Raw genomic sequence first — 24,466 nt, 5'->3', positions numbered from 1 at the left:
CAGGTAACTACTACTCCCATCATGGAAGAGTGTGTTCCATGCTGGGAGTAGTAGTACTACCTAAAAAATGTTTAAAAAAAAAGTGAAAAACACGCACACACTACATTTTCATTATTGTCGGCTACATTTTTAGTGCTTTACCCGCTCACATAAATTGATCCCTGTTTAAAAATGAATAAACATTTCATAATAAAAATGATACATTTCATTAGATACAATTTTTTCCATCACCACTGTATCTTTTTTATTATGATTTTTTTATGATACCCTACGAAATTTTTATAAAAAAGGTATCTCCATAATTTTTTAGGATCGCTAAAGTCCAAAAAAGAATAAAGATTTACCGAATGTACCCGAATACCGAATGTATCCGAAAAATCAAACTATCTATATCCTTTTTATTATATTTGTTATCAGAATGAATTCTTCAAGTTCGTTTACAGATAACGAATGCATTCGTTATTTACAGCATTGTGGTCGGGAAATAACGAATGTATTCGTTAGTTTGCTATTCGTATTATCGTGGCTATTCGGGAATGTTCAAAATATGTTTTCGTGCATTCGGATCGTTCCGAATGCACGAAAACGGTAAAATTCGTTAATTTAGACATTCGTGCCGAACCGAATTGCACATGTCTATTGGCCATAGTGGAGTTTGGAGTGTGATTGTTTGAGGTTGTGGACAGGTGTCTTTTATACTGATAAAAAGTTCGAACAGATGCCATTAATACAGGTAATGAGTGGAGGACAGAGGAGACTCTTAAAGAAGAAGTTACAGGTCTGTGAGAGCCAGAAATCTTGCTTGTTGTAGGTGACCAAATACTTATTTCCACCATAATTTGCAAATAAATTCTTACAAAATCAGACAATGTCTCTTATTATGTCTCTCATAGTCTCATCTTTATAAATGGGAGAACTTGCACAATTGGTGGCTGTCTAAATACTTCTTTTCCCCACTGTACATAAAAAAAAACACCAAGATCTATTTAGGTTAGGGAAACCTTAAGGGTCCATGGAAGAAGCTATCCACTAATCTCTATTTTTTATTTTTTATTAAACTTGATTTCCCCATTAAGAGAAGCATTTTCTAAATTACAAGCGGTGACTTGGACAGATATACAGCCTCTTATATGTCACAGAGGTATCAGAATGATTTAGAGGGCACTACATCGGGCGCTTTTGCAGATCAGCGTCCCCGCCACAGCAAATAATTAAGCTTAAAGAAGCAGCCGACCATAATGTACAGCCACGTTCCCTCTACATGACTAGATATACTGCTCTGATTTCGGCTCTTTTCTCTGCATTCAGCAACATATAAACAAGGTCATGTCCAACAATCCCTGGATAATTTGAAAGTGTTACAGGCTTGATTCTTGTATTGAAATGGCTGGGTGACTAATGGAGTGGCCAGGCACTTTAGATTAGAAGTCAACATCTCAGTCTGTAGTAAAAGACAAGGGGGATTAGGGCCATAGTTATTTTCTAAAATGCATTTTTATCTAGTGCAGCAACCCAATCTTTCCGTCTAATCTCATCCATTAAAGATGGCGTAAGTGAGCTTTTTACTGTTATCTAGAATGCTTGTCAGACTTCATGACAATTAAAAAACATTTAGGGCGGGTTCACACATTCACAGCACATATGACACTGCAGGAAGTACGCTTTGCAGTCGGATTATGCTACAGGTAGACACAACAGGCTTCCCTGCCGCAGACCTGCATGTGCAGTAACCTTACTGCACACACAGGGCTGTGGCGGGGTATCCCTGTGTGTCTACTCATTGCAGAATCTGCAGCATATTTCCCACTGCACAGCAGATTTTTCCCAGAGTCAAATTTGATGTGGGTACTCTATGTGTAACTCTATTCTAAAGGTGTATGCAGTTTAGAAATTCTTTTTACTTATACCCTATTTTTTTAAGTCAACAGAGAGGATTCCCTATTCAGGATTCTCATCTCTTGAACAGAAGGAAATGCAATTACAATGTACAATCCCTCTGGAGGGCCTGACCTGTGCTTCATTACACAGACAACACATTCATTTGAATGGGCACCATGTCATTCTTAATTTCTCCTGTGGTAGCGCTGCAGGGGAAACTTACACCTTATGTTAGGTTTCCCTACATAAAGCAGAATATCACTGGGAGTCCCAGTAGAAGAAACTTTGTAGAAAACAGAGGGGGAAAAAAGTGATACTTACCCACCCCGATCACCTACATTCAAAATAGAAAGTGCTTTGAGTTTCTAGCTGAGATGAGAATAGAGAACATTTTATGTATAAAGTGTATTGGTACAATTGTATACAATGCTAGGAGTTGTAGTTTAGCAACAGCGGGAGGTCCCCTGGTTGGGGGAAACACTGATATAAGCAATCCCTTTAAATGGTAATTTAATACTGCCCAAGTAAAGATTTTGGAATCGCTGAATCTGTAAAGCAACTTCCACAGAATTGTTTTTAGGAACTAAACAACAAAATAACCTAAAAATAGAAGAGAACATTTTGAGGCTTTACTGTTCTTGACTAGGAGTTTACACGAGGGTTAACTGATCTTCTGCGGGCCCTGTCAGCCGCACAATTTCACTGAGCAGCTTTTAAGATTAAACCTTCTCCTGAATAATTCCCTAGAGCAGCCACTGTAAAGAGCATTTAAATTAAAGCAATACATTATAAGGAAGCAGAGTTACTAAACAAGGCTTTGGCTGTCTAACACAACCCTGCTCCACTGCACCGGCACATATTTGTTTCATCTTTTGTTACAACAGACCAAAGATGACTGAGAACAGCTATATACACTCTGTAAAAGTCAAATGGACATGTTTTCTGATGACTGAAAAGACATTTTGGATGATTTTGGTATTGATGGTTAACAGTATGTGTGTGATGGAAGTTCTTGTAGTCCAATTTTATGGGCTGATATGTGATCAGAAAGGAAAATAATGGCTTAAAGGGGTACTCCACTGGAAAATATTGTTTTTTAAACAAATCAGTGCCAAAAAGTAAAACAGATTTGTAAATTACTTCTATTAAAAAATCTTAATCCTTTCAGTACTTATCAGCTACTATATGCTCCACAGGAAGTTATTTTCTTTTTGAATTTCCTTTCTGTCTGACCACGGTGCTCTGTGCTGACAAATCCCCATAGCAAACCTCTCCTGCTCTGGACAGTTCCTGACATGGACAGAGGTGTCAGCAGAGAGCACTGTGGTCAGACAAAGAAAAATTCTAAAAGAAAAGAACTTTCTCAGTAGTATACAGCAGCTGATAAGTATTGGAAGGATTATAATGTTTTAATAGAAGTCATTTACAAATCTGTTTAACTTTCTAGCACCAATTGATAAAAAAAAAATGTTTTCCAGTGGAGTACCCCTTTAAGGAGACTTTTAAATGGGTATTATTATCTTATAATTGTGGTGTCGCAGTATTAGAGTTGTCTCTGTTGGGGGAACGTTGCCTAAGGTGCCTGTGCTGGACCCCACTTCTCCAGGGGCCTCATTATATTGCACTCTAGTTTATTGTATGTTAATTTCCAATACATTTATTATCGTGCCTTTAACCCCTTTTCTTTCCATTTTTCCACTTTCGTTTTTTCCTCCTTACTTTTTAAAAATCATAACTCTTTAAATTTTGCTCCTAAAAATACATATGATGGCTTATTTTTTGTGCCACCAATTCTACTTTGTAATGACATCAGTAATTTTACCCAGAAAGGCGAAATGGAAAAAAAAACATTGTGCGACAAAATTGAAGAAAAAACGCCAGTTTGTAACTTTTGGGGGCTTCCGTTTCTACGCAGTAAATTTTTTGGTAAAAATTACACTTTATCTTTATTTTGTAGGTCCATATGATTAAAATGATACCCTACTTATATAGGTTTGAGTTTGTCGTAAATCATAACTACGTTTAAAATTGTCATCTTCTGACCATTATAACTTTTTTTATTTCTCCGCATATGGGGCGGTATGAATGCTCATTTTTTGCACCGTAATCTGAAGTTTTTAGCGCTACCATATTGGTATTGATCGGACTTTTTGATTGCTTTTTATAAATTTTTTCATGACATAAAAAGTGACCAAAAATACGCTATTTAGGACTTTGGAATTTTTTGGCACGTACACCATTGACCCTGTGGTTTAATTAATGATATATTTTTATAATTTGGACATTTCCACACGCGGCGATATCACATATGTTTATTTATTTTTTTATTTAAACTGTTTTCTTTTTAATGGGAAAAGGGGAGTGATTCAAACTTTTATTAGGGACGGGTTTTAAATGATCTTTTATTAACTTTTTTTAACTTTTTTTTTGCAATGTTATAGGGGGCTATAACACTGCACACACTGATCTTTTATATTGATCGATGGTTTCTCATAGGAAACCATTTATCAATGATTCTGCCGCTTGACTGCTCATGCCTGGATCTCAGGCACTGAGCAGTCATTTGGCGATCGGACAGCGAGGAGGAAGGTAGGGGACCCTCACAGCTGTTCGTGATGCCGCGATTTCGCCACGATCCCGAACAGCCCCCTGAGCTAACAGGCATCAGTTTACTTTCACTTTAGACTCGGCGTTCAACTTTGAACGCCGTATCTAAAGGGTTAATAGCGCACAGGACCGCGATCAGTGCCGCGCGCTATTAGCCACGCGTCCCAGTCGTTGCTAGGTGCTGGGCCCAACCCTCTATGAAAGGGAGTGGGCGGAGGGCATTCCCAACAGGTTAATAAATGTTAAACATGACTTTAAGGAGTGATGATGCAGGGTAAACCATGTGATTCTGATGCCCCAACGGGATGCCCCCAGGCAAAAGCTTAAGTAGTGTAGGGGGGGGGGAGATAATCAGTTTTAGGAGTGGTGGAGAGCTGTGGAGAGGAGTTAGGTGAAGGCTGTGGTAACCTGAAGGAGTCCTGTGGAGAAGTTTAAGGTCTGTCACCACACATCTACCAGTACCCCCCCCCCCCCCCTTCACAGGTCCAGTCTGGAAGTCTAGGATAGGAGGAGATAGAACACCTTAGGCAAGTCTTGGTCCCAAGGTCTACAGTCTAACTAATCCTGGGGAAGCACTACAGTTAGTCTCAAGTCAGAAAGGGTGGTCTCAAGTCACAAGTCTAAAATCTAAAGTCATAAGTCCACAGTAACTAAAATTTAGTCAAGTGAAAAGTACTACAAGTCCCAGCAAGGCAACAGAATCTATAGGGTTACCATGCATTTCCCAAGTTCTGATCTGTACTGAGCACAAGGAATATCCAGCACCATGACCACGGAATAAGAACACTACTATTTATTGGATTATCATCGACAGGAACATGTAACACAGCGTGCACGAATCAGGGAGTGACAGTACGACTAGCCAGCATACAACACCCCAGTTAGCTCACCACATAATTGTCCACTGGGGCCCACATCTTTAGAACAGGTCCTCCTTCCCCTCACCAATTTATACCACTTTTGGGCTATGATTCTGAAAACGGCTGAGCAGGCTGTTGCATGTTTTTTCCATAATTCCTATAGACATCAAGGGGAGTTACAGAAACAGCCTGCTTGGACATGCAAGAAGTAGGGAAAAGAACTGGAAATACCATGAATAGTCAGATAGGTGTTAACTTTAATTCAGAAAGGGGTGTGAATGTTATGCTAAGGAGGTGTGATTATTAAGCTAAGGAGATGTGAACTAGACTCAGAGTGGTGTGAATATGAGGTCAAGGTGGTGTGAATCAGGCTGAGGGGGGTGAATATGAGGCTGAGAGTGCGTGAGTAAGACCTCACCATACTTATCCTAGTCAGGTTGTGTACATAGCGGACAGGCCAAGTGGTATCATGTAAGAGGGTTAACGTGATACTTCAGGTAAAAGAGACTGTATGTTAATTTAAATGGACTGCTTAGTATTTGAAAGACGGCTCAGCAAATGTTGTCTGTAAAATGTTATGTTTATGAGGGTGTTTGGTTATGTGGTGGTGCTCTTCTGTCTTGGGTTGTTGGGGCTGGTGGGTGTTGAAGCCCTGTGGCAGTGCCAGATTCTGTGTCTTGGTATGAAAGTGGGGACCAGTCACAATCCAGTTTTCAGCTAATAAGATGAGGTGCTAGGGATGACATGGGCTCTAGAGAGGACTGACAGTGGTAGAGAAGCATTTATTATGACACAGAGATATTGCTTTACAATGTTGGTGGAAGAAACTGAGAGGAGCTGTTTATAGGTATGTGTGTTATGGTGCAACAACTGGGAATGTTGTTGGGAAGAGACCCTTAGGCTGGTCTTTGTAGGGTTAATTTGCCTAAACCTGGCATGACTGTTCTGTGCTGAGTCAGTCAAATGATCATTCAGCTATCTCTTCCAATCTCCCCATAAAGTGGGGCAAAAAAGTATTTAGTCAGCCACCAATTGTGCAAGTTCTCCCACTTAAAAAGATGAGAGAGGCGTGTAATTTTCATCATAGGTATACCTCAACCAAGAGAGACATAATAAGAAAAAAAAATCCATTAAATCACATTCAGTCTGATTTTTAAAGAATTTATTAGCAAATTATGGTGGAAATAAGTATTTGATCACCTACAACGAGCAAGATTTCTGGCTCTCACAGACCTGTAACTTCTTCTTTAAGAGTCTCCTCTGTCCTCCACTCAATACCTGTATTAATGACACCTGTTCAAACTTGTTATCAGTATAAAAGACACCTGTCCACAACCTCAAACACTTCAATCTCCACTATGGCCAAGACCAAAGAGCTGTCGAAGCTGTTCAGGCTGGGAAGACTGAATCTGCAATAGGCAAGCAGCTTGGTGTGAAGAAATCAGCTGTGGGAGCAATTATTAGAAAATGGAAGACATACAAGACCACGGAAAATCTCCCTCGATCTTGGGCTCCAAGCAAGATCTCACCCCGTGGTGTCAAAATGATCACAAGAATGGTGAGCAAAAAGCCTAGAACCACATGGGGGGACCTAGTTAATGACATGCAGAGAGCTGGGACCAAAGTAACAAAGGCTACCATCAGTAACACACTACGCCGCCAGGGACTCATATCATGCAGGGCCAGACGTGTCCCCCTGCTTAATCCAGTACATGTCCGGGCCCATCTGAAGTTTGCTAGAGAGCATTTGGATGTCCCAGAAAAGTATTGGGAAAATGTCAGATGAAACTAAAGTAGAACTTTTTGGTAAAAACTCAACTCTTTGTGTTTGGAGGAGAAAGAATGCTGAGTTGCATGCAAAGAGCACCATACCTACTGTGGAAACATTAGGCTTTGGGGCTGTTTTTCTACTAAGGGACCAGGACAACTGATCCATGTAAAGGAAAGAATCAATGGGGCCATGTATCGTGAAATTTTGAGTGAAAACCTCCTTCCATCAGCAAGGACATTGAAGATGAAACATGGCTGGGTCTTTCAGCATGACAATGATCCCAAACACACCACCCGGGCAAAAAATTTGTGGCTTCATAAGAAGCATTTCAAGGTCCTGGAGTGGCCTAGCCAGTCTCCAGATCTCAACGCCATAGAAATCCTTTGGAGGGAATTGAAAGTCCATGTTGCCCAGCGACAGCCCCAAAACATCACTGCTCTAGAGGAGATCTGCATGGAGGAATGGGCCAAAATACCAGCAACAGTGTGTGAAAATACTTAAAAGAAGATATGAGGAGGCACTTGTGTTGCTGCCAAAAAAGAGGTTTATTCCATAAGGTCAGTGATACAACACAGGCCGACAGGCCGTTATTTACTCACATGCGCTTAATCATGGCCATTACTTTAACACCTCCCCTTCACCTTTATATACAAAGTGGGAACAACATTATTAGTATGCAAACAAATTAAGGACAATCTGTTAAAATCATTGCACATTGAAGTAGTGAAAATATTGGGCGGCTCATGTATACATAGATGTTGATGCGCAAAAATATTCTTATCCAAGGAGGCAAAGAACACAAGTGTGGACAGGCATTCAGGGTACAATTAAGTATATTTTTATTTTGGATAACAGAGTAAGCAGGTGCAGATACCACAATCTATCATTATTAATACTTTCACAGATCAAAAAAGAAAAGAAAAACTATGTGGAAATAATTTATACCCAGGCTTAAAAACTCGGAGGGAATACACTTAAATTGTTCCGTGTGTTTAAGCCCAAGGGACCCAAAGCTTCCATACGTAAAATCATCTCTATTTTTTTCTGTGACAACAATTTATTCCTGTCCCCTCCTCACATGATATCTCCTGGACTGTCAATCCTAGAAAACGTAATTCTGACATATCATTATTATGAAAATTCTTCATGTGTTTCACAAATCTTGGACTCCCGACCCCCATTATCACCGCAGGTGTTCTCTAAACCGTATATACATGTGTGGTGTCCCAGTACCGCATTTCATACGGTACTTATCTATTTATGGGTCCCCATAGCCAGAGTTCCTAGGACGTAGGGATCCCTGTAATCTAGTCTACCCCTGGTCGCCTCTATCTTAACGTATAATTGGTAATTTATGCACAGATAGTATAAATAGTATAGTATAAATGTAAATAAATGGTTAATTACTTGTTTCCATGGTGTCGCAGGGCCTTCGGGTCATGTGATGCATTACAAGCCTCACTCTGGATGCATTCCAGGCCTCACTTTGGTTTCTCTAGCCTCGTTTTGGTTTGATAGTGTATATAGATCTTGTGACGTAAGCAATCCCATCACACCATGTAAGGTGAATGGCAGACGTTCGGACCAATCAGATTCGCCACACCCCTGCCGATATAAGGGAGCGGCGGCCATGTTTCTCTCTCTTACCTTGTGGGCTGTCAAGCAAGCAAGACCTGTACAGCAGTAATCGCCGTGAGTTAGGCCCGAGCCTTGCGGCAACGGCTGAACAATTCTAATTATAGAGTGTATCACTTTCCAAACACTCTGCAGCATCTCCGGACCTAATACCTCCCCTAAATCCGGACGGATCTGCAAATTTCTTCCTAAATTACGAGACTTCTTGTCTAGCTGAAGGTCCGCAACTACTGCCAGTCGCTAAGTAACCAAAGGACTGTTTGTAGGAGACTGTGACTGTGCCGTGAATATTGCAAGCACTTCAGTAAGTGTTATTCAAGTTCAAGTTCAAATCTCCTTGTGGACCTTCAGTTATTTTATGCACCTATCGTTACTGGGAAGGGCAGCGGTAGGCCTGATTCAGCATACCAGCCCTCAGCCTGGCGTCATGAACTCTTCTAGGGTTAACATTAACCCCTTATATATCTATACCATACCACCACTACCATACAACCCCCAAGGGCTACCACACATGGGTCTAATAGTTTTGCCCATGTAGTAGTAGCCACAATTGCACACCACTGCATAGACCACAAAACTGGTTTTACATGTAATAAAATGTTTAATATTTATGGTTTCTGAATCAAATATTATTAGTATTATATTATTGACAACATTTACATTGTCCATCCACATTTGTGGTTACCCTGTGGTAATAGTTTTTTGATCTAATCATTACTTATTTCACCAGTTCAACCCATGCGATTTTTTACCAGTACATCTTGGAGATTTTTTGTTCTTCTAAAGGAAATGATGGGTCTGGAATCTATTATTTCCTTCAGCCCATCGTCACTCTGTAAAATATGTCAGTTATTATGAATGGCATTATGTATGGGTTTTTCCATAGCACTATAATCAAATGAGAAGGAAAAAATCTTATTTTCTAATTCGATTTGCGCTGTCTCAGCTAAGATTGTATTATATTTATGGTTGGTTATTTTTTTTATTACCTGATGTTTTAAATAATAGCTTTTCACGTGGGATGGCAGCAGCACAGCATTTAGCCTCATCCAACACCTGCTTAGGGTAGCCTTTTTAAGTAACCGATCACACAATTCATCCTCCTGTATCAACAATGATTCATCACTTGAGTTAATTCTCCTTAACCTTACCATCTGCCCGAAGGGTATAGCTTTTTAACATGCTGTGGGTGGTAATTCTCATATCGTAACAATGAATTGGTAGCAGTGGGTTTACGATATCCCTCAATTTGTAGATTCTCATTTACTACCTTTAACTTCATGTCTAAGAATACTAAATTCCATTTATCAAAAATGCTGATAAAAACATGTTGTACGTGTTGTTATTCAGGTACGCTACAAAATACTGGAATTGTGCCTCTGTGCTCGATCAAAATATCATCCACATAGCGGATAAAAAGAGACAAAAACTGTTTGAATGGGTTCTTCACAGAAAAAATAAGATCCTCCTCTAACACCCCCAAAAAAATAATCGCAAAAGTGGGGGAGACAGGTGTCCCCACCCCCGTGCCCCCCATCTGCACAAACCATTCACCATTAAATTGAAATACATTTTGTTGAAGTAAAAAAAGAAGTATATCACAAATATAATCTATGAATTGCTTATCACATTTTGAAACAGCCTCCAGTCGACGCCTCACAGCCTGCACATCCGCATCCTAAGGGATGCGGGTGTATAGACTCTCAAGGTCGACACTGGCTAGGGAAAAAATTTTTGCCAACCAAAATCATACAATAATTTCAACAAATGTTTGGTATCCTGCAAATAAGAAGGAATGTCATAGACATCAATAATTTGATACCGTAAAATTATCATGAGCTTTATTCTTCCATCCAGAAAGACTTAACACCATTTGATAGATACTCTTCGAGTTGGTTTGGAAGGATTAGCGTCTACAAGATGTTCATCCTCCCAAAGCTTCTGTACCTTATGCGAACCATTCCTCTGGAATTACCCGTAAGCTTACTGAATACATTTAGGAGACAAATGTCAGAATTTGTATGGCAAAAATCTAAACCAAGATTGTCAGCATCACTTAGGACTAAAAAAGCTGAAAACGGAGGAACTGGGCTACCTAACTTGTTGGCATATCTTCAAGCCACACTACTGAAACAGTCATTAGAGTGGCTGAAGCCTCCCACTGACAAAAAGCCATGGGTCCTTCTAGAGGAATCTTTATTCGGTATTGAAGACTGGACACCATTATTATTAAACTCTCATAAAATAAACAAAACTAAACTTAGAATAAACAAAATAGTCTCGGACAACATAAAAATGTTGAATATAAGGTTCACTGCAAACAATGATACTGCTACTGATTGCTCAATCAACCTGACCATACAATCTGTTCTACTCTATACTCCACTCTCCGACCTTCAAACTTGGACAGATAGAGGCATTACTTCACTAAAACATTTGTACAGAGACAATAAACTAATATCTTTTGAAGAACTCCAATCGATATACGGTTTACCAGATGCAGAGAGAAGATCATATAACACCATTGTCAAACATTTGAAACAATTTCCCCAACCCACAGTATCCATTCCTCAAACACTTGTAGACCTCATGAACCTATCCTCTGACTCCATCTCGAAAATTACCCTTAAGCCATTATATCAGTTCTACAATAACGACCTATATATAAATAATAGGCCACAGCATTCTAAGTGGGAAAAATAATTAAACCTGACAATCTTTAACTATGAATGGGCTCAGGCTCTTAAATCTTTAAATAAACACACATGGTGTTTAGGCCATAGAGAACAATTTTTCAAGATGGTATCTATGTGGTACTATACCCCGGCCAAATTGCATTACATGATCCCCTCATGTTCCCAACTATGTTGGAGGGGATGCGGGTTGACAGGCACCATAAGTCCCATTTTCTGGTCGTGTCCTGCACTTCACACATTGAAAAAAGGTGTGGAGGAATTAGTACAACTGGTTTCACACAAGTCATTATCCATATCCAGCAAACTTGTACTTTTAAACATAGGCCTTCACACAGCAGACGCCGCTTATAGAACACCTTTATGCCATATCCTAATAGCCTACAGATCCCAACTTGCAGCTAGGTGGAAATCCTCTTCTGTCCCTTCTACAGCCGACATTATAGAAGCAGTCAAGTCCAATTGTTTTTACGAAATGACGTACGCTTGGAAGCTAAACAACAGATGGACCTGCGAGTCGAGATGGAAGACCTGGATGAAGCACTATCCACTGGCCTAGGTGTTTCTAATTAACCATGCACATCACTTCTATCACGGTTTTATTAGATTTCATGCTGTTCTGGGATCCATTAAATTAAATTATGTTCAGCCTATATTATTAAATGGTACTACTCTAACTACCCATTACTACTTATGATTACTGGGTGTCACACTTTGCACATATTTCCGGTAAGTCTTCCTGTGACGAGAGAGGGGAGGACTACGGGATCTAGTCATGAAAAATCCTATTCTTCGCTGCAGAGTTATAGGTATGACTATAAAATACTTTAAAACTGCTTATGTGAAGTTTTTACTTTTCAAGGTGACCTATAATGATCTACCGGATATGTCTATAATATCCGCAACATCCAAAGACATGATTCTGCAAATGAATATTTCTACATACAGAGTGATTGCTTTAGTAATATTTATATAACTGTGTTATATTTGTTATGTATTGTTCCTTGGCCATGTTTTTTTTTTTTTTTTTTGGCCAATCTTTCCTTTGTTGTAAATTTCTCAAAAAAAATCCAATAAAAATTATTTAAACCAAGTATTGGGAAAGAGGCTCCATGATTGAACCCCTTCCCACAACAATTGGACGGCCTGTGGGGATGTTATTGTTCTTATGGATTTTGGGGATCCAATACCAATACAGTTTTTGGGGACAGGAGACAAAAAGTTTCTCAGCAAACCTTGTGGAAAATACACCCAATTCTACTCCTCTACGTAACACGTATCTCCCTTAGTCTTGCACTTGATGGGAGGGTTCATTTTTAAATTTTTTATATATAGTTATGTCACCCAATTGGCGATATGCTTGGATAATATTCCTTCGTCAATAAAACAATATTGCCCCCCCCCCCCTCCCTTGTCTGCAGGACGTACTATCACATTGTCCAGAGAAGACAACCACTTCAGTGCAGATTTTTCAGTTATTGTTAGGTTAAAATTTAATTTAGGATATATAATTGATTTAACATCGTTTAAGACACAATCAACAAAAGTATCAAGAATTATCAAGATACACGTTCTTGCGCATCAACATCTGTGTATACATGAGCCTCCCAGTATTTACGCTACTTCAATGTGCAATGATTTTAACAGATAGTTTTTCATTTGTTTGCATACAAATAAAGTTGTTCACATTTTGTATATAAAGGTGAAGGGGAGGTGTTAAGGTAATGGCCATGGTTAAGCGCATGTGAGTAGTGTTGCTCGTGAATATTCGCAATGCAAATTTTATTCGCGAATATAGCACTATATATTCGTAATTACGAATATTGTTTTTTTTTTTTTTTTTTTTACAGTACACATCACAGTGATCATCCCTCTCTGCTTCCAGCTTGTGTGGTGTAAGAGGGCTCTAATACTACTGTGTGAGACTGGCGTGCGAATTTTCGCATGTGCGAAAATTTGCATATGCTAGTTTTCACATATGCTAATTTTAGCTTATGCTAATTTTTGTATATGCTAATTTTCGCATATGCTAATTTTCACATACGGGAATTTTCGCATATGCGAAAATAAAACGCGGATATTACGAATATGCAAATTTAGCGAATATATGACGAATATTCGTCCATATATTCGCGAAATATCGCGAATTCAAATATGGCCTATGCTGCTCAACACATGAGCAAGAACATGTGAGCAAGAAACGGCCCATCGGCCTGTGTTGTATCACTGACCTCATGGACTAAACCTCTTTTTTGGCTGCAACGCAAGTGCCTCCTCATTTCTTCTTTCAAGTATGACAATTGTTTACCTTCTGAAGGATTGAGCACTGTGGAATGCCAAGTTTTACGTGCCCAGGGACAGGACTTTATTCACACTGCCTTCCGCTTGTCCAGGTACGCGGCAGTGCCGTATTTACTTTTTCTACTTGTTGGAACAGTGTGTGAAAACCTTGTGAAGACTTACAGAAAACGTTTGACCTCTGTCATTGCCAACAAAAGGTAAATAACAAAGTATTGAGATGAACTTTTGTTTTTGACCAAGTACTTATTTTCCACCATAATTTGCAAAAAAAAAAATGTTTAAATCAGACAATGTGATTTTATGGATTTTTTTTCCTCTCATTATGTCTCTCATAGTTGAGGTATTCCTATGATGATAATTACAGGCCTCTCTCATCTTTTTAAGTGGGAGAACTTGCACAATTGGTGGCTGATTTGAATGTGTCTGATCTTTCTGTCCCCAGACATCATCTGTTGGCTGTGCAGCAAGCAACAGAGAATGGCAATGGATTTTTTTTATTCATTTTTTTATTTTTTATTTCGTGTGCACAAACATTATATAACGTAAATCAACACATGGCAATATGACATGTGATGGAGCATGCCACAATTTGTTTCTTACAGATTCCGTGATTCATGAGAATATATCAGCAAAAATCCAAATTATCAAGATGCCAGAAGTCTTTAAAAAGTTAGCTTTATATTTAACCAAGCAGTTTAGTGTAAACAAAAAGAAAAAAAAGACCTTTTTCAAGGCTGTGAGCACTTATTGAGATAAAAATAGTCTTGCCTTTATGCCACAATGTACATTTTGAAAGACTTCTGTTGCCTTGGAAATTTAGATTTCCTTCCTCTATCAGTTTAGGACCATCGACATCTTGTTTTTACTATACTGCATATTACTGTACTGTATAATACCTGTGTAAAGAAAGAGTGATACAGTTGTGCATAGCAAACAATCAGATCGCCTCTTTCATTTTTCAGAGATATATTGGTTTCTCTTGTTCCTTATTTTCTTCCAGATCCAGCACAAAGGTCCAGGATGGACCTGAATGTTGGTGAAAAGCTAGAAAGGAGTGATATCTACTTTGCCTTATAGGTCAACTAGTCTGTAAAATCTCTAAAACTGCATCTACAATGTTGTCTTTCTGATTCTGATTTCTGAAGGAAAAAAACAATCTGATTGGTTCCTATGGGCAACTAGTCAAATTTTCCTCTGCACAGGTTTTGATAAATCTCTCCCATTGTCACCAGTAGACTACGCTTTATTTAAACAAATGTGCCTTTACACTATAATATACAGCACAATGGAATACCTTTTTTTAGGTTGGGTTCACCTTTCAGTTGAGAAACATGATCATTCTTTTGGCAGATAAATTTCCATGGCGGAAAGCTCCCCAATTGAGATTCGGGAGTGTGCACTGTGCAGCAGAATCCCATTGACAGTAATAGGACTCTGCTGCATCGGAATTTCCGAGTGGAATTTCAATTCAGTTGGGAAATCCGTAGTGTGAACCTGGCACATACTTCAAAATTTTAATATTTAAAAACTGTAAAAGTAAATGTTAGTTTTGTAATCATGCTGTCAACTGTAATAAATGAAATGTGATGGCTTCATTGACCGAAAATCATAGCTATTGTTTTTTTCCTTTTTATCTTTATCACATGTTAATTCTGGCTATGCCGTCTATAGTTACAATATGTCTTAACTAATATAATTACAAAGGTCACTGCCAAGCAAAAGAATGGCATAACGACTTCCTGCTGGTGTGAACACTTAATAATCACTTGATAATCAGAAAATGGAAACACGATAATACATACAAATTGTGCCCTAAATAAAGCCTCACAATATAATGGACAATGACCTTGGACAAATGGCAAGCTGGTTTATTGCTATAGGTTTTATACACTAGTTTAGAAGTTGTTGCTCAGTGGTAGGATTACAAGCCCCGATACTGTTAACTGTGTAACACATCACATGGAAAGACAACGTTGTAGATGCAGTTTTAGAGATTTTACTGGACTAGTTGACCTATAAGTAGTGTTGAGCGGCATAGGCCATATTCGAATTCGCGAATATTCGCGAATATATGAACGAATATTCGTCATATATTCGCGAATATTCGCATATTCGTAATATTCTCGTTTTATTTTCGCAAATGCGAAAATTTGCATATGCGAAAATCAGCATATACAAATTAGCATACGCAAAAAATTGCATATGCGAAAATTAGCATATGCAAATTTTTGCATATGCGAAAAATCGCACACTAGTCTCACACAGTAGTATTAGAGCCTTCTTTACACCACACAAGCTGGAAGCAGAGAGGGATGATCACTGTGATGTGTACTGTGAAAAAAAAAAACAATATTCGTAATTACGAATATATAGCGCTATATTCGCGAATATTCGCGAATTCGCGAATATGTGATATTCGCCAATAAAATTCGCATTGCGAATATTCGCGAGCAACACTACCTATAAGGCAAAGTAGATATCACTCCTTTTTAGCTTTTCACCAATATTCAGGTCCATCCTGGACCTTTGTGGTGGATCTGGAAGAGAATAAGGAACAAGAGAAACCAATATGTCCTACAAGATGGTGGTACAGACCAAAACTTCAGTGAAAAGTTAGATAGGGGTGGCATCTACTTATCCTTATATGTATTCTATCCTGCACTAACTTGGCATGAAATGTGTTTAATAACATCACTAAAACTGCATCTACAATGTTGTCTCTTCATGTGCCAAGGTATATAGCGAACAACAGAAAAACAGTTAACCGCCCTAGCCTATTCTTGTCCTTTGCCCACCCACACTTTAAAGGGGTATTCCGGACAAATACATCTTATCCCCTATCCAAAGGATAGGGGATAAGATGTCTGATCGCGGGGTCCCGCCTCTGGGACATTCTATGATGCTTCTTCATTCTCGGAAACTTCTGTGTTTCCGGGACTGGAGACGTGAGGTCACGCCACTCCCCCTCCAGTCATGTCAATGGGAGGGCTGCCACGTCCCCTCCCATTGACATGAATGGAGGGGGCGTGGTGTGACGTCACGTCTCCAGTCCCGGAAACACAGAAGTTTCTGAGACTAGAGAAGCAGCACCACATAGAATGCAGGTGCTGCACGGAGATCATGGGGGGTCCCAGCAATAAACATCTTATCCCCTATCCTTTGGATAGGGGATAAGATGTATTGTGTTGGAATCCTTATCCTTATATGTATTCTATCCTGCACTAACTTGGCATGAAATGTGTTTAATAACATCACTAAAACTGCATCTACAATGTCGTCTCTTCATGTGCCGAGGTATACAGCGAACAACAGCAAAACAGTTAACCGCCCTAGCCTATTCTTGTCCTTTGCCCACCACACTTTAAAGGGGTATTCCGGACAAATACATCTTATCCCCTATGCAAAGGATATGGGATAAGATGTCTGATCGCGGGGTCCCACCTCTGGGACATTCTATGATGCTTCTTCATTCTCGGAAACTTCTGTGTTTCCGGGACTGGAGACGTGAGGTCACGCCACTCCCCCTCCAGTCATGTCAATGGGAGGGCCGCCACGTCCCCTCCCATTGACATGAATGGAGGGGGCGTGGTGTGACGTCACGTCTCCAGTCCCGGAAACACAGAAGTTTCTGAGACTAGAGAAGCAGCACCACATAGAATGCAGGTGCTGCACGGAGATCATGGGGGGTCCCAGCAATAAACATCTTATCCCCTATCCTTTGGATAGGGGATAAGATGTATTGTGTTGGAATCCTTATCCTTATATGTATTCTATCCTGCACTAACTTGGCATGAAATGTGTTTAATAACATCACTAAAACTGCATCTACAATGTCGTCTCTTCATGTGCCGAGGTATACAGCGAACAACAGCAAAACAGCTAACCGCCCTAGCCTATTCTTGTCCTTTGCCCACCACACTTTAAAGGGGTATTCCGGACAAATACATCTTATCCCCTATGCAAAGGATAGGGGATAAGATGTCTGATCGCGGGGTCCCACCTCTGGGACATTCTATGATGCTTCTTCATTCTCGGAAACGTCTGTGTTTTCGGGACTGGAGACGTGAGGTCACGCCACTCCCCCTCCAGTCATGTCAATGGGAGGGCCGCCACGTCCCCTCCCATAGACATGAATGGAGGGGGCGTGGTGTGACGTCACGTCTCCAGTCCTGGAAACACAGAAGTTTCTGAGACTAGAGAAGCAGCACCACATAGAATGCAGGTGCTGCACGGAGATCATGGGGGGTCCCAGCAATAAACATCTTATCCCCTATCCTTTGGATAGGGGATAAGATGTATTTGGTTGGAATACCGCTTTAATATCAACAGCCCTGCAGGGCTCCTCAGAGCAACAGATAAAAAGAGCATGACAGGTGGTAAGGACAGGACCCAGCTTCCCCTCTAACACCTATTCTAAATAATGATTGTAAATAAAGATAAGCGAAGTTACAGTAATTTGATTCATCACAAGCTTCTTGGCTCGGCGTTTGCTGACTTTAGCCGGCATAAACTAGATCAGCTTTCAGGTGCTTCGGCTGGCTGGAAAAGGTGGATATAGTCCTAGGAGAGACTCTCCTAAGACAGTATCCACCTTTTCCAGCCCACTGGACACCTGAAAGCTGAACTAATGTATACAGGCTAAAGTCAGCAAATGTCGAGCCAAGAAGCTCGTAATGAATCAAATTACTGTAACTTCGCTTATCTCCAATTGTAAATCACTTCTGTGCTAGTCCAATGTCTACATAGAAAGGACCAGACTTCGGACAGGTTCCCACTGTGTTAAACAGTGATTCAGCAAGATCTATTTAACACTAGTGTTGAGCGGCATAGGCTATATTCGAATTCGCAATATTTCGCGAATATATGGACGAATATTCGTCATATATTCGCTAAATTCGCATATTCATAATATTCGCATTTATTTTCGCATATGCGAAAATTAACATATGTAAAAATTCGCATATGCAAAAATTAGCATATGCTAATTTTCGTATATGCGAAAATTCGTACGCCAGTCTCACACAGTAGTATTAGAGCCTTCTTTACACCACACAAGCTGGAAGCAGAGAGGGATGATCACTGTGATGTGTACTGTTGAAAAGAAAAAAAAAAAACGAATATTCGTAATTGCGAATATATAGTGCTATATTCGCGAATATTCGCGAATATGCGATATTCGCGAATAAAATTCGCATTGCGAATATTCGCAAGCAACACTATTTAACACAATCCCCTGGATTAGTCCTGGTAACTACATCAATTGGATCCACAGACCCCCATTTACCTGATGGAGACCGAAAGTATGTAATCTTGGCCAAAGTTCAGAATGTATGTATAAGGGTTGTTGGATTGAATAACACCTCCATGCTATTGTATCCAATTGGATCCCATAAAAAGGTATATACCAAGCAGTAAACTTTTTTCCTATAGGGCCCTACATGGAACAGATGTTACTAATAGGCATCTGTTTTACAGTAGCTACAAAAGGACCCCCCCCCCCCCCAATCTGTATGTCAAGGGGACACTGCTAACGCATCCCAAACCAAGCCTTAGGAATTTGTGACCTTTACAGTCACACAGGGCACAAATGCTGTGCCTACTGAACGAGGCACCAAAGTTTTCTGGAATCCGAGACTTGTAAACATTGTGATTCTTAACCCCTTAAGGACTCAGCCCATTTTGGCCTTAAGGACTCAGACAATAAAATTTTTACGTTTTCATTTTTTCCTCCTCGCCTTCTAAAAATCATAACTCTTTTATATTTTCATCCACAGACTAGTATGAGGGCTTGTTTTTTGCGCGACCAGTTGTCCTTTGTAATGGCATCACTCATTATATCATAAAATGTATGGCGCAACCAAAAAACACTATTTTTGTGGGGAAATTAAAACGAAAAACGCAATTTTGCTAATTTTGGAAGGTTTTGTTTTCACGCCGTACAATTTATGGTAAAAATGACGTGTGTTCTTTATTCTGAGGGTCAATACGATTAAAATGATACCCATTATTATATACTTTTATATTATTGTTGCGCTTAAAAAAAATCACAAACTTTTTAACCTGATTAGTACGTGTCACGATGCCGGCTTGCAGGTAGTGGATCCTCTGTGCCAGAGAGGGATTGGCGTGGACCGTGCTAGTGGATCGGTTCTAAGTCACTACTGGTTTTCACCAGAGCCCGCCGCAAAGCGGGATGGTCTTGCTGCGGCGGTAGTGACCAGGTCGTATCCACTAGCAACGGCTCAACCTCTCTGACTGCTGAAGATAGGCGCGGTACAAGGGAGTAGACAGAAGCAAGGTCGGACGTAGCAGAAGGTCGGGGCAGGCAGCAAGAATCGTAGTCAGGGGCAACGGCAGGAGGTCTGGAACACAGGCTAGGAACACACAAGGAAACGCTTTCACTGGCACAATGGCAACAAGATCCGGCGAGGGAGTGAAGGGGAAGTGAGGTATAAATAGGGAGTGCACAGGTGAACACACTAATTGGAACCACTGCGCCAATCAGCGGCGCAGTGGCCCTTTAAATCGCAGAGACCCGGCGCGCGCGCGCCCTAGGGAGCGGGGCCGCGCGCGCCGGGACAGGACAGACGGAGAGCGAGTCAGGTACGGGAACCGGGATGCGCATCGCGAGCGGGCGCTACCCGCATCGCGAATCGCATCCCGGCTGGAGACGGTATCGCAGCGCACCGGGTCAGTGGAGCTGCCCGGAGCGCTGCGGTAGCGAGAGAGAAGCGAGCGCTCCGGGGAGGAGCGGGGACCCGGAGCGCTCGGCGTAACAGTACCCCCCCCTTGGGTCTCCCCCTCTTCTTAGAGCCTGAGAACCTGAGGAGCAGACTTTTGTCTAGGATGTTGTCCTCAGGTTCCCAGGATCTCTCTCCAGGTCCACAGCCCTCCCAATCCACCAAAAATAACTTTTTTCCTCTGACTGTCTTGGAGGCCAGTATCTCTTTCACTGAGAAGACGTCAGAAGAACCGGAGACAGGAGTGGGAGAAACTAATTTGGGAGAGAAACGGTTGATGATGAGTGGTTTAAGAAGAGAGACATGAAAGGCATTAGGAATACGGAGAGAAGGAGGAAGAAGAAGTTTGTAAGAGACAGGATTAATTTGGCACAAGACTTTGAAGGGACCAAGATAGCGTGGACCCAGTTTGTAACTGGGGACACGAAAGCGGACATATTTAGCGGAGAGCCATACCTTGTCTCCGGGAGCAAAAATGGGGGGAGCTCTTCTTTTCTTATCGGCAAACTTTTTCATGCGAGATGAAGCCTGTAAAAGAGAAACTTGGGTCTCTTTCCATATGGTGGAAAGATCACGAGTCACTTCATCTACCGCGGGCAAACCAGAGGGCAAGGGAGTAGGGAGGGGGGGAAGAGGGTGACGGCCGTACACCACGAAAAATGGGGATTTGGAGGAAGATTCAGAGACTCTAAAGTTATACGAGAATTCGGCCCATGGTAGAAGATCTGCCCAATCATCCTGGCGGGAGGAAACAAAATGTTGTAAATAATCACCCAAGACCTGGTTAATTCTTTCTACTTGTCCATTGGATTGAGGATGATATGCAGAAGAAAAGTTTAATTTAATCTTGAGTTGTTTACAGAGAGCCCTCCAGAATTTTGACACGAATTGGACGCCTCTATCCGAGACTATTTGTGTGGGCAACCCGTGAAGACGAAAAATGTGTACAAAAAATTGTTTAGCCAACTGAGGCGCTGAAGGAAGACCAGGAAGAGGGATGAAATGTGCCATCTTGGAGAATCGATCAACGACCACCCAAACAACAGTGTTGCCACGGGATGGGGGTAGGTCTGTAATAAAATCCATACCAATCAGAGACCAAGGCTGTTCGGGGACAGGCAGAGGATGAAGAAAACCAGCGGGCTTCTGGCGAGGAGTCTTATCCCGAGCACAGACAGTGCAGGCTCGCACAAAGTCCACGACATCCGTCTCCAGAGTCGGCCACCAATAGAAGCGAGAGATGAGTTGCACAGATTTCTTGATGCCTGTATGACCTGCGAGATGGGAGGAGTGACCCCATTTGAGGATTCCGAGGCGTTGGCGTGGAGAGACAAAGGTCTTTCCTGGAGGAGTTTGCCTGATGGAGGCTGGAGAAGTGGAGATCAGGCAGTCAGGAGGAATGATGTGTTGCGGAGAGAGTTCGACTTCCGAGGCATCCGAGGAACGAGAGAGAGCATCGGCCCTAATGTTCTTATCGGCAGGCCGAAAGTGAATTTCAAAATTAAATCGGGCAAAGAACAGAGACCACCTGGCCTGGCGAGGATTCAGCCGTTGGGCAGACTGGAGATAGGAGAGGTTCTTGTGATCGGTGTAAATAATAACAGGAAATCTTGATCCCTCCAGCAGATGCCTCCATTCCTCAAGTGCTAATTTAATGGCTAGAAGCTCTCGATCCCCGATGGAGTAGTTCCTCTCCGCCGGAGAGAAGGTCCTAGAAAAAAAACCACAAGTAACAGCATGCCCGGAAGAATTTTTTTGTAGAAGGACCGCTCCAGCTCCTACAGAGGAGGCATCAACCTCCAATAGGAAGGGTTTAGATGGGTCAGGTCTGGAGAGTACGGGAGCCGAAGAAAAGGCAGACTTGAGCCGTTTAAAGGCGTCTTCCGCTTGAGGAGGCCAAGACTTGGGATTGGCATTTTTTTTGGTTAAAGCCACGATAGGGGCCACAACGGTAGAAAAATGTGGAATAAATTGCCTGTAATAATTGGCGAACCCCAAAAAACGTTGGATAGCACGGAGTCCGGAGGGGCGTGGCCAATCTAAGACGGCAGAGAGTTTGTCTGGATCCATTTGTAGTCCCTGGCCAGAGACCAAGTATCCTAGGAAAGGAAGAGATTGGCATTCAAACAGACATTTCTCTATCTTGGCATAAAGTTGATTGTCACGAAGTCTCTGAAGAACCATACGGACATGCTGGCGGTGTTCTTCTAGATTGGCAGAAAAAATCAGGATATCGTCCAGATATACAACAACACAGGAGTATAAGAGATCACGAAAAATTTCATTAACAAAGTCTTGGAAGACGGCAGGGGCGTTGCACAGGCCAAAGGGCATGACCAGATACTCAAAGTGTCCATCTCTAGTGTTAAATGCCGTTTTCCATTCATCCCCCTCTCTGATGCGGATGAGATTATAAGCACCTCTTAAGTCCAGTTTGGTAAAGATGTGGGCACCTTGGAGGCGATCAAAGAGTTCAGAGATGAGGGGTAGAGGGTAGCGGTTCTTTATCGTGATTTTATTAAGACCGCGGTAGTCAATGCAAGGGCGTAGAGATCCATCTTTTTTGGACACAAAGAAAAATCCGGCTCCGGCAGGAGAGGAGGATTTACGGATAAAGCCTTTTTTTAAATTTTCCTGGATGTACTCCGACATAGCAAGAGTCTCTGGGGCGGACAGAGGATAGATTCTGCCCCGGGGTGGAGTAGTGCCCGGGAGGAGGTCAATAGGACAATCATAAGGCCTGTGAGGAGGTAGAGTCTCAGCTTGTTTTTTGCAAAAAACATCCGCAAAGTCCATATAGGCCTTAGGGAGACCGGTTACAGGGGGAACCACAGAGTCACAGCAAGGGGTACTGGGAACCGGTTTTAGGCAGTCCTTGAAACAAGAGGGCCCCCAACTCTTGATCTCCCCAGTGGACCAATCCAGGGTTGGGGAATGGAGTTGAAGCCAGGGTAGTCCAAGGAGGATTTCGGAAGTGCAATTGGGGAGGACCAAAAATTCAATCTTCTCGTGATGAGGTCCGATGCACATTAGAAGGGGCTCCGTGCGGAAACGTATGGTACAATCCAATCTTTCATTGTTTACACAATTGATGTAGAGGGGTCTGGCGAGACTGGTCACTGGGATGTTGAACCTGTTGACGAGAGAGGCCAAAATAAAATTTCCTGCAGATCCGGAATCCAAGAAGGCCATAGTAGAGAAGGAGACGGCAGAGGCAGATATCCGCACAGGCACAGTAAGACGTGGAGAAGCAGAGTAGACATCAAGGACTGTCTCACCTTTGTGCGGAGTCAGCGTACGTCTTTCCAGGCGGGGAGGACGGATAGGACAATCCTTCAGGAAGTGTTCGGTACTGGCACAGTACAGACAGAGATTCTCCATGCGGCGTCGTGTCCTCTCTTGAGGTGTCAGGCGAGACCGGTCGACCTGCATAGCCTCCACGGCGGGAGGCACAGAAACGGATTGCAGGGGACCAGAGGAGAGAGGAGCCGGGGAGAAAAAACGTCTTGTGCGAACAAAGTCCATATCCTGGCGGAGCTCCTGACGCCTTTCGGAAAAACGCATGTCAATGCGAGTGGCAAGATGGATGAGTTCATGTAGGTTAGCAGGGATTTCTCGTGCGGCCAGAACATCTTTAATGTTGCTGGATAGGCCTTTTTTAAAGGTCGCGCAGAGGGCCTCATTATTCCAGGATAATTCTGAAGCAAGAGTACGGAATTGTACGGCGTACTCGCCAACGGAAGAATTACCCTGGACCAGGTTCAACAGGGCAGTCTCAGCAGAAGAGGCTCGGGCAGGTTCCTCAAAGACACTTCGAATTTCCGAGAAGAAGGAGTGTATAGAGGCAGTGACGGGGTCATTGCGGTCCCAGAGCGGTGTGGCCCATGACAGAGCTTTTCCAGACAGAAGGCTGACTACGAAAGCCACCTTAGACCTTTCAGTAGGAAACTGGTCCGACATCATCTCCAAGTGCAGGGAACA

At 41.9% G+C, this 24,466-nt stretch overlaps 1 long non-coding RNA gene across 1 annotated transcript in view; it reads right to left on the bottom strand.

Annotated features, from left to right (window-relative positions):
* The window catches only part of LOC130362822 (uncharacterized), a 197,612-nt gene that overhangs the window by 9,803 nt on the left and 163,343 nt on the right, over positions 1 to 24,466 (bottom strand). The window lies entirely within an intron of this gene.

Source organism: Hyla sarda, chromosome 3 (assembly GCF_029499605.1).
Source record: "Hyla sarda isolate aHylSar1 chromosome 3, aHylSar1.hap1, whole genome shotgun sequence".
Taxonomy (NCBI): domain Eukaryota; kingdom Metazoa; phylum Chordata; class Amphibia; order Anura; family Hylidae; genus Hyla; species Hyla sarda.
Note: the sequence above shows the minus strand (reverse complement) of the source record. Positions and strands in the feature narration are given on the sequence as shown.